This window comes from Molothrus ater, chromosome 1 (assembly GCF_012460135.2).
Source record: "Molothrus ater isolate BHLD 08-10-18 breed brown headed cowbird chromosome 1, BPBGC_Mater_1.1, whole genome shotgun sequence".
NCBI classification, from domain to species: Eukaryota; Metazoa; Chordata; class Aves; order Passeriformes; family Icteridae; genus Molothrus; species Molothrus ater.
Genome location: NC_050478.2, coordinates 87,065,873 through 87,078,222, shown reverse-complemented (window position 1 = coordinate 87,078,222; position 12,350 = coordinate 87,065,873).

Sequence of the window (12,350 nt, the reverse complement as noted above, 5' to 3'; positions counted from 1 at the left end):
TTATATTTCTGAGGAAGCAATGCCTGCCTGTGGACGTGCATTGCTTGCATGGGTTTCCTCATTAGACACTGGTATTTTATGGAGAATGGAACTTCAAATAAAGTCAAATGAAATTGATGGCAATTTGAAATGTTGCCTGCCTTCTTTGCCCTTTTTATATTATGTATAATGTAAAAAAATAATTGCATTTTATGTTTTATGGCAATGATTTACAAAGTAAATGTAGCCCACTCTGGTAAGTGTTTTCATTGGGATCCCACAAGTAAGCTGCAGCTACTTCAGAGTCTGAAGGTCAATTTTAGCTTCATAATTTCAAGACATGGAATTATATTTTAATATGTAATAGAAAATGTAAAAGTGAAGAAATTGCTTTTTAAAATGAAGCTTAAAAAAAAAGAATAATTTATTTCTAACACAAAAGTCACCAGCGTAATTGCTGTTTGCTATTGGGAGTCTGATTGTCCTTTTACTCAGGGTAGTCCTACTTCCTACTAGACTTCAAGAAATAGATCTTTTATTGTTTTCCTTTATTTCTTGAGAGAGAATTTTCATACCAGAATAGACCATTGATGTAGTAACACATGTAGTGCTTAGTTAACACATGATAACAGACATGCAACAATTACTATCATTTTTCTGGTATTGAATTATAACTGCTGAGATCTGATAAAGACTGAAACCAAATCTTCAAACAGCAGAAATAATTGCTGAAAGCACTTAAGAGGTTTGTAAACACGTGGTGTATTATTATACAAACATTGTTTGGTATTTAAAGTCCTTTAAACCTCTGAGAACTCAGCAACATCTCTGTGTTTTTTTATAAACATATGTATGATGGAAATAAATTATATATACACATGTATATGACAAATACACATTGTAAATACCACCACACATGGTTTGAAGAAGGGACTAGCAGGGGGGCTCACCTTTGAGATTTTAGGACTGAAAGAGTCACACTTTGAAGGAGAAATTCAAGCAAAATTCTTTGCATTGGTGACATGTATAGTCTGAACATACACACACAGTCTGTTCTCTCTCTCAAGAAGTGCAATTTCTCAAAAAAGCAGTTGAGAACAAAAAAGTCAACAAAAAAACTTACAAACCATTAGTTACAAATTAGGTGCTTATATGTGAGCAGCTCCTGGATTGTTCTGTCTGGATAGGTAGGAACACAGTGGTCTGAAGCAGCAGGGGTCCCTGATGTGATTGTGCCAGTCTCTTGACATCTGGGAAGAATATCTAAGTAGTGACCAGAGACGTAATTGTACCTGATATTTTCTTTTTTCCTCAAAAGCTTTACTTTCTAGAAATGAAAATCGCTTTTTCTACTCTGACCTAATGCAATAAGAAATCTTTAATATTCAGTCTAAGCAACTAACCTGTCTCAGTGGCTAAATTAGAAAGCTCTGGGAATAAATCATGTACTATGTTTAGAGCACTTCTTTCTGTCATGATCAAAAGTGTTGTGATAAAGGTAATGGATTGCTCCTCTTCACTCGCTGTAATCACTGGGAGCATCAGCAGCCACAGGACCTGATGTGACCAGTACAAATGCAAGCCCTGATGTAGTCCTGACTCCACAAGGCTGATTTTCAGGCTTTGAGAAATAATCTGTGTGGAGCAGTTGGTCTGAGGTCTTTGTTTTGTTTTGAAATCCATTCTGAAGTGCTGAGCATAGCTGACAAACGAGCTCACACAAACTGGGTGTGGTTTTCCAGTGTGTTTGGGAAGAACTGCAAAGTTCTCAGAGAAAAGTTTTTCAGAGTGCTGAGTATCTATGAGCCAGTAAATTATTTTGGCTAGTTCGTTGGTGCCAAGGGTGCAGTAATGTGCAGCCAGAGTCAAGAAGACCTTGCTTGCTATAAATGAAAATTCCACGACTGAGGTTTTTTTTTCCTAAGGTTTGCTCTGGGAGGCAGTGGGCTATTGTTGCTCCACTTTACCCTTTCCTCTTGATCTCAATCATTTTGGAGGCAGAGAAGAAGAAAAAGAATGAGAAAGGATAAGCAGAATGCAAAGAACAAGTCAGGTATTTAAAACATAGCCAGGTTTATACCAGGAAAAGGGAGAGAGTCAAGTCATACATGTATGGCTCTGGATTCCTTCCAGAGGTTTCTGAAGACCAGGAATGTTGCTGCTCACTGACACAGCTGGGCCTCTGCCAGGGAAAGGGGCAGGCAGAGGAGGGTGTGAGTGTGTTTGTCTTTCCCTCCTCAGTATGAAATACGCCTCTCCTTTCCTCTGCCATTGGCACCGCTTGCAGCCGCGTCTGTTTGCAAAATGACCATCTCCCCTGTGGAATGATGAGGTTGTTTGAATCCCAAGTTTGAAGGGATGGGCTGCTCCACAACATTTATTTTTGTTTTTCTCGGTGTTTTGATAAAGTTTGGCTTTTTGGTGCCTATGAGTAGATGTTCTAAAATACATCTTTTGTTCCTGTAATGGCAATGACTGAAATGTTCCCTACTAATTTTCATTTGCATTTGACTGTAGATTATTTTTTATTTCCTTCATTTAGCCTTTAGAATGGTCTGATGTGATCTCAAGCTTTTCAAAAATGTTGTGTCATCCTACAAATAGTCCCTAATAACTCTAGTGACTATTTAAAACATAATAGTTTACAGTACATGTAATAACTTATGAAGAGTCACAGGTTCCTTTTGATTTGCCACTGCCAGGCCCACAGGCAGGTTTTCTAAGGACAGGTTAAAGATGTGTGTATAAATATATATATAATAGCTACATACCAATACAAATTTCAGCAATAATTTTAGAAAAATGAGACATTTATAGCATTTAAGAAAAAAAAAACCAGGCTTTTTGACATAAAGCCTTCAAAAAATAAAGCCTTCTTCAGACAAGCTGGTATTTTTGAAACTACCTTGACATTGCTCCCAGGGGTCTTTAAGTCCTCTCAGCGTTCAGGGCATGGGAGTAGTGGTCTACGAACAGTGGGATAAGGGCCAAGAAGTATTGCATCTGTCACTGTTTCAATGAGCACTTGGGTATCACACTTTATGCCAAATCAGTTGGCAAAGGGACAATTTTTGCTTGCAACAACTGGCTGTGTGCAGTTCGAACAGCTCATCTTCTGCTGCTGTCCTGTGCTAGATGAGCTCGCACACGTACAGTGGCTCACCTTATCTCTAACCCACACATGTGTTCTTCCCAGCAACGTGCCTCCTATGGCCTGGATGAAGCCACTAAAGACAGGCATGGGCAGGCAGCAGTGTGCTGATGGCTGGGCTCCAGGGGCTGTTCCCCGTGGAAAGCAGTGCTTCATCAGGCTCCCCTGGGCCTTCCAGGAGCACACTCATTGTGGTGCATGTTGAGTCAACATGTGGCTCATGGTGAGTCTATTCCTGTCTCCACTCCCAATCCCCTATGTGACTCTGTGGTGAGGAAGGTGACATGCCTTTCCTTCTGCCCTTGCTCAGGTAACAAAAAATGGGAGCAAATACTCCTATTAATGTCCGTATGGGACTGCATCTTCCCTCAGGCAGAAATGTCTTGCCTTCAGGTATGTGCTAGGGCAGCCTGGAGAAATTCAAGGTTGCCTAGATATTAATCACTTCAGGGAAATCAGAATCTATTAACTATGTTGTCCCTTTAAAATGGCCAAAAAGAGAATTAAGATCTGTCTGAACAGTGTTTCTTTGTAAGAAAATCAGTCTGGGTGAAGCAGAATTGTTGCCCCTGCCCAGACTCAATCAGGAGGGCTCAGAGAGGCTGGGTTTTTGCTTTTCTGTCTGCTTTTACACCCAATAAGAAAATCACTTCCTCTATTAATAGCAGTTTCCTATAAGGGAAGTGTGTACAATGTTCTTGTTCAGTAGTAATGAAATGGAATAGGCCATATCTGGATGTTCTTAATACATACATGCATACTTAAAGCAAACCCAAACCTAATGTTAATGAGAACACTGTGTTGGAGATCTGAGCTGCTCTAGGCCCTCTGATCAAATGAAAGCTGAACTTAATGTGACAAAATCTGCCCCAAAATCTCTGCAGAAACCCTTATAGAATCTTTGTTTTAGCAAATGGGGGAGAGATGGCTGAGATTACTAATGCCACTGTGGCCAGCAAATTTTTTCTGTCCAGACTTCACTGCAGAAACTTTTCTCATTCCTTGCTGCTCAAGTAACTGATTTGATATTCAACAACTCTGTGGAAGGAGACAAGCTTAGAAATGGTGAATCCTGACAAGAGCTAAGCAGGATGATGAACAGCACTAGCAGATATATGAAAAACAGCAGGAAAATGGTTTTTGTGACCGTTCAGAGTTTTGAGAAGTAATCCCATACCCACGCTCCGTTGCATGTGTTTACCTTGCTAGATGTTATTTTGGAGGCACACCTGCTTGCATCAGCTCCGTGGCATGGGTCCAGCTGTGGCATGGAAGCAGTGCTTCTCCTCTGTGAGCAAGGACAGCTGCTCCTGCCAGCAGCCTCACCTGGTCATTAGTGAGCAATTTTGCAGCCGTAACCATAAGGCAGAGATATTTACTTGGTGACAGCTATGTTTAATTTTAAGTAGGATTGCTTCAGAGTTGGAACTTCTGCAATGCTGACTAGAACAGAGGTGATAAATTGTATTCTTATGGTTCCAGAGAGGAGCACCTAGTGTGACACTAGAGTGTTAAAAGGCATAGAAGAAAGGGGAATTAGGAGAAGAAAAAACAGGAATGAAGAAAAGCAGTTTGAGTTTATTCCCTGTATTACAGGCAAAGTTCATAAAATATTCAGCACTTGAACTCTGAGTATGTGGTCAGAATTTCCTCTCACTTCTGAATGACCTGCTGCACAAACATTGCCTTGTTGACATATAATAGCTGCCTTCAAACAGGATATTATTCAGCACTCTAAAATAATCTAAAACTCATTTGAAATAGCCAGGTTAATCCCCATCACCTGCAAGTGAGGAATAAAAAATAAATTACTCACAACCCATTACTTCCCTAGTAAAGCACCCCAGATTTTTGCGACTGTTAATGTGGCTGGAATCAATTGAACTGCTCTGCATTCTTTTAGAGTTTTAAAGTATTTTTGAGTTTGGTTTTAAACACGGACAGTGGCATACTTTCCCAAATGTGAATTCACAGCATATGTTTTAAGGTGTTTTGGACCAATTAAGACTTGTTTAGAAAATAAACCTCTTAAAGGTAGAAAGGAGAAATATTTCCCTTTAAAGAAGAGGGTTTGGCTACAAGGTATTTGCTTTTAGCTTAAATCATACCAAGTGAGCTGGTAGGAATGATGAGATGGTGATAGATTCACAAAGTTTATTGGAAAGAAGCAATTGCATCTGGCTAGTTTATATGAGATAAAAGCAACATGGGTCATAGCTGTAGAGTACCAAAATCTTTCTCTTGTGAAGAAATATTGATTGGACTTATTTCATTTAGATCCTAATTATTTGTCCTTAAAGAAATGGCAAGCAGAAATGTGCTATGGAGCAAACCAGCTATTCCCCTGTATTTTCCCAGCATTGTCATCGGGGCTGGATCACCCACAATCAGGTTTTGCACCTGCCAACAGTTCAGAGCCTCTTCCTGTAACCTACATAAACCCTTTAAAAGATACGTCCTCCCAACCTGTTTTTCTGTGTTTTTACAGTCTGTTGGAGGTAGAGAGAGCGAAAGTGTGCTAGAAAAAACAAAAAACATCTTCCTGAATAGGGAAAACTGAAAAGTCAATTATTTGTGCCCTCTCCCACCCCCCCCCCCCCAAAAAAAAAAAGATGAAGAGATGGGGGTAAACAGTTTGGTTTATAGTTAGGGGCAATAGAAGTTCACATTTTTATTTACTTTGAGATTTCCCACTGTTTACAGAGGTGACTGCACAAGCTAGCTGACCTCTCTGGAGGCCTTCTGGCAATCAGGTATCCTTGACAGTTTCAAGCCTTTTTTTGGGCACATTCCCTAGTAAGGTGGATTTCACAGTTACTGAGAGGGTCTCAGTGAAATCATCCTTTTTTCATGAGTGGAAAATACTTCCTAGCATCCCTCTGAGGCTACTAGGTCTACTACTGGCTTTTCTCCACCATTCCCAACCTTTCTGCTTCCATCTGTTCTCTGAAATGCACTTTTGAGAGGTGAAAGGAGATACTTTTGTCCGTGTATTTTGCTGACAGTGATCACAGTATCAGCTAATACCACAGCATTTAAAGCATGATGATTCCAGTTGTACATTTAGCAGCCTTCAAAGACAATATTAGAATGTTTCTTTTGCCAATCAAAAGAATATACAGTCTTGTCAGCTTTGGAAGCAGGTGTGTAATGTGCTGGATCTGAAAATAAAGCGTTTCATTTTCAGCCCAGTCAGCCAACAAAGCTGTGCTGAGCTTTTCCAGCTTCATATCCCAAAAGGATATTACACTGAGCTAGCAGTTGGCCTTGGAGAAGGGAGGACTGAAACCCAAGAGCAGACACTGACACTTTTTGCCTGACCTTTGCTCAGTGGAGCAGCTAGCATTGGCTAACCAATATCTGCAAATGCATTCCTCTGGAACCATCTTCTTGTTCCACGTATCTCATAAGATTATAACCACACCTAACCTAAACTTCAGCAGCTTAGGGTTTTTGGAAACACTTTTGATCCACTTTTTACCCTACAAAACCCTATTGCTGTTAATACTGGAGTGATGTCTTGCTTATTTTCTTATTGCTCTTGCTTATTTTCTTATTTATTCCTAATCATCTTGGCTTCCTTTGGTTTGTTTTCAGAGGGCACAGGAAAGTAATGCTCACAGGCACCAAAGCAACTCAGTTTGTGGGAGGTCAAATTATTTCCATGTCTTGGAGGAGCACAAATGAGGAGGATTGCTATGAGGAGAGAGGTTCTGGCCAGGTAGCCCATGTGCTACCAGAACAGGCTACAGATAGCAAGAAGACAGGAGAGAGAAGTGGCCAGTGCCATGAATGTTGGCCTTTGATGAGGGAGAGTAGTGAATGGACTGAAAAGGTAAAGCAGAATTTTTTGTGATGGTGGGAGAGGGAGGGTGCAGGTGAGCATAGAGATAGTGGCAAGATGAGACCTTGGGGTAAGGATAAGGGATGCAAGGTAGAATTGTTTGATCAAGAATAGGTGGCTTTAATTGAAATTCTTTGTCTTTTAGATCTGTTAGAGCCAAGCCTTCCTAGTGGATTTTATCCTCAAAATTTCAAAGTTTTTCCATCAGAATTCCCTAACGAAGCTACCTCACAGAGATACCAAGGCTTCCTGAATAGTGACACTCACCTGCCAGAGCTCCTACCATCTGCACTTTCCCTCAGTGTGCTGGGAAGCTTATGCCATGGTCCTTACTTCAGAAACACTTGATCCTTTTAAATGTGCCGGACAAACAATCCTAGATCTGACAATCATTGGTCAATTGAATTATTGATCCCTTGCATCCGTAATGTTTTTCTGCAGTACATTGTGGTGTTGCCCACAATATAAAGCTGAAAAGTGGGTGTTGGTCCCTCAGTGTCTTGGCTCAGTCACTTTACCCCAAATAGTCCCTCTTGCATCAGTCTGTGCCTATGGCTTCCATGCAGGTGAAGTCCCTCCAACAGATGCAGCAACTTGGGAAGCTGAGCTTCAGCTCCTGTCTCCTACTAACAGACCATGGCTAGAAGAAAGGCATGGTGTGTTGGGTCTGTGCATAGCTGGAGTTATAAGCAGCATAAATGATAAATTATACAGATGGATTACAGTGAAGTTTGCCCTCATCTTATGGCACAGTGCTCAAACACAGCTTAACTAGATCTTGTGGTGCCTGCTTGCATTCTCACAGCTTCTGCTTCAGGATTCTTGACAACTTCAGTGCTGTTTGTGCCACTTCTGTCTGGATTTCATAAATAACACTGTTCTGGGACCTCTTTGGTTTTGGAACCTTTTTGAAATTTTCCTTTAATTTTAAATCCTAAACAGATTAGTGTTGCCATTAACAATGTTTCCTGAAGGTAAAAACTGTGCTTTTATTAGGGCAGCTATCAAGATGACAACATCTTGACAACTTAAAAACTCTTCTGTTTGTTAAGCGTTCTTCTAGCACAAACTCATTTTAAAGAGCCAGAACCATGGAGAGAATAGCAGCTGCAGAATTTTCTGTCAGCTGCAGAAACTTATTGCAAAGACATGGTAGGAGATAAGGGTAACAAGGGTGGGAAGTCCTGGGTGGAGTTTTAACTCTTTCCAGACACCTTATTAGTGACAATTCCAGATTGCAGCAAATACTTTAAGTGACATGTATGATGTGCCTGTGATGAATTAAAGCAGATGAATCTGATCATAAAGCCATATATCTGTTCCAGGAGGGTGACCAGAAACAGTAGGACTTATTTCTAAGCATGTTAGACTAGAAACAGACATTTAGGAAGGGTTTGGTGGTTTGGGGCTTTTTTTACTTAATTCAAAGCCTGGCATTATAAGTTAACAGCTGTTTTGAGAGATTTGATTTAGGCTTTTTTTTTTAATTTCAACCTGTTTCTTCTGTGCCTATGTAACTGAAGGGAAGAATGCAATGGAATTGACTTTCTAGAATTTTTTTGGCTGAGAAACACAGTGGCTAGAAGAAGCACATGTGTACTTGCTTGTACCTGGACACTAGATAAGCCATTTTTCAGCTGGATCTGAGTAATAATTAAACCTATTGAATGATAAGGACTGGAATTCATTGTGAACAACCTCCTCCTGACTACAGGTCACTTTCTATTCTGACAGGTATAGCACCAAATCTCTTCTGTACGGACACTGGAATTCATTCAAATGATCAAGGAATGAGCTTGTTTAAATTAATAAAATAGGCATGCTTTAAAAACTACACATGAGGTGCTTCTGAATGCTGCCACTAAGCCTACAGACTGGGAATCAGGAAACATCTGATAGCTCATTAAAATGTCAGAAAGGAAGAAGAGGGATGATAAAACAGGAAAAAGCAGATCCACAGTTATTTTGGTTAGACCTTGGGTTGCAAATGATTCATTGTGCTGTTCTGAAAAATTTCAAGGGAAGAATTGACCTCATTTATGAACTCTCTGACCCTCAGTGATAATCACAGGGCTGTTGTATGAGACAAAACTGTTTGGTTTCTTTTTTTACAAAACAACAAAAATGGTGTTGTGCTGTTCCCTGAAGAATTAAGTGTTGATGGAAGCACCTACCTACATCACTGGTTAACGGACTGGTGAGGGAATTGATATAAGATTCTTCTGTTTAAAACAAGAACTCATTCCTGTGAGGATCTAAAACTACACATTTTACCTTCCACAATTCTTTGGCCTTAAAAGTAAGCATGGCCTGAAATTTATAATTTATAGCCATGTTCCAATAAACAGTTTATATTATTTATTCTACACCCCAGGTATTGAAAAAAGAATATTAAAAGGGAGGAGGAAGGCTCATAATTATTTTTATTTCAGTGTTAGCTTTCATTAAAGTAACACAGGTAGAGTTACAGTATTGGTAACAATGAAATAGGGAAGCAATTAAAAAAGAGCTATGCCTTGTCTGTCCTGAGGCTATACAAATATATATGTACGTGTGTGTGTGTGTGTATACATGTATGTATACATACTTTCAGTGGGTTGGCCTTAATTCTATTTTTGATTTTAAAATTTGCTCATCCTGATATCCCCCAAAGGCCAGGATTTCCAAAAAGTTGAAGCTACAGGTTTCCTGACTCTGCCTGCATTGAGGAGCAAAAGTAATCGATAGTGAGACACCTACAAGCTCCGTGTACCTGCTACACAAAAAGCTCCATGAGCTGGGAGAAGGCCCTGCAGTGTCTTTTTTGCTCTCACAATCTAGAGAGTGCTCTCAATTTCGCAGTCCGAGTGAGAGCCACAACCAACACATCGGCTCCTTAGGCTGGCCTCTATAAAACTAACTTTTTATAAAGGAAAATTAAAGTGATCACATCATCCTGAATATAGTGCACCCCTCTTTTGCTTCTACTCCATTGCAATTATGTGGGTGAGACTTCCCTACTGTAAACTGCAGCTACTATGCTTCCCATAGTCTGGGGACAATTTATTCATTTATTGGTGTAATGGATCTTAAACAGAGGATTCAGTCTTTTCTTGAAGCTTGTAACACTGAGCACTTTCATTTTCTGCTTTCAAATATATGATTACTGCTCAAGTGCTTTTTTTGTGAGAAATTCTTCATCCTTTTTTATGTGATCATAGTACAAAGATCCTGGCCTATCATCAAGTTAATATATGAGAGATATGATTTCAGCTCTATAATTTGTGTGCCTGAAGGAAATAATTTTCCTTGGAGTACTGGAGATAGTTCTAGGCAGCCAGAACTTAAAGCTTACCTGCACTTTCTAATTTAAAGATAAAGAAAGATGGCAATTCACCCCTTAAAGCTGGTACTTCAAAGGACAGGGTGAAACCTTTAGTGTTAAAAGTCTCTCAGGTCTCATCCCTTTGTATAATATTATGAGTTTACTCTTGAAATGTGCTTTACTTCACATGTATAAATATATGCAAGTTTGTATACATATATTTGCAACAAAAGGTGTTGAGAAGGATGAAAGTCTATGGATTTCAGATAATGAAACTATAAAGAGAACATATCACCCAGCAGTTATATTATCATTACCTCAAAGTCAAAAATATCTAAAAGAAAACAAAGAAAAATTTTGCTAATATCTCTTGGTCTTGACTTAAAACCAAGCTCTGGAGTTTTTCAAAGGCTCCTATTAATAAAAACTTGTAGTTTTTTTCATCTAGTAAGTTCTAATCTCTTCATGATTTATCTCAAGAGGTAACATTTAGAGAGCCTCCACCATGCTCATCCTCTGGGAAAAGAGATCACTGCAACCTGAGCTTCCAGCCTCATCCTGCTCCCATCTGCTGAGTGTTGTGAAATGCGACGAGTACATTTACAGTGCTTTTGGAGGGTGTGCAAATGAAAGGAAGAAATAAATGAAGTAGCTGAATGAGTTCAGAGAAACAGCCCTGCTAAAATGCGCCCCCGCCCCAGTCTTGATTCAGTCCTGCTGATAGTTGGGTCAGGAGCAGGGGGAGTCTGGGCCGGGCAGGACCCCGTCACTGCATGAGGCTGTTGCTCCTCTTCTGGGACAAAAGTGCCCAAGTATGGAGGGGGATAGAATATAAGAAAATAAAGTTAGTGCAGAAAGTAATCTTACCCCTAAGGAGTTGCAGCTGGGCCAATTAGCAGAGATTAGGAGCAGGCCTGACTTGAGCAGGCCACAGCTGTAACCAATGAGAAGAAGAGTGCTATAAAAGAGTGGGGTGGCTGGTTGAGAAGGGAACTGGAGTCAGTTGGCTGCTTTGTGAAGAAGAAGGAGTCAGTGCTCTGAGGAGATGCCCACGAGAAACACCAAGAAGGTATGAAACTTTTGTGATAAGGAGACACCAGTATGGAACCCCTGCAGTAAGATGACAACACAAGTATCCATTCCCAGAATGCAGAGCGTACAGTTTAGGCTTTACCTACCCAGCCTAGGATCTGCAGCAATCTAGCCATTCAAACTTTGGCTGCAGAGGCTCCACAAGGAATTAGCTAGGCTGGGTGTGATGCTTGAGCTGGCCTGCTTGCCTGTGACCCATATAAACTGCAGTCTCAGCATTCCTGAAGCGCACAAAGCTGGAAATCACTGTATCTGCTTCTAATGAATGTAGGCTCTGTCCACACTTGGCAGATTTCTTCAGCTGCTGCTGGTTAGACTAATAAAAGATATTATCTCTCTCTATGAGTTTTACCTCACTTATATCCTGAGATTATCACAGCTCTGCCACTTGGAGGTCAGACAGAGTAACTTTTTGAGATTAGGAAAAGCTACAGTGATACCAGAAGAAACAACCTGAGAATTATGTTCTTAAACCAACACAATGCTCAAGGGCAGGGAGTGGGCAGTTGACAGGGCTTTGCAGTCCCTCAGGGTGCTCTGGTTTCATTTCACAACGCACTGCCAGAGGCTTTCTACCACTGAGCTCCTTTGGCATCATGCTAGGCAGTGTTTCTTCCTGAGGCGTGTGCTGTGCCTGGTCTTTGGCAGGAGCTGTTGTTACTTTTATAAAAACCTGCCTATTTTTGCTGGATTTTGAAGCAAGCTGGTCTTAGAACAATACTAGCATGATCTCTTGAAAGAATTTCTGTGGATTGAGGGGAATTTTGAAAGCTCTTGTGTGCATTTGTTGCATGGGTTTTACCTCCCTCTGCTTCCTACTTGCTAAATCATAACAAATAGAGGATTTTGTTTCATATTCTTCACTGACTCGGTCATATTTTCAAGAGCTATTTATTTTCAATATAAACAAATGCAACAACCTGCCTTGCCTTTTCATATCTACAATTCCCCCTCCTCTCTATGTTTGCAAAACACTGCAG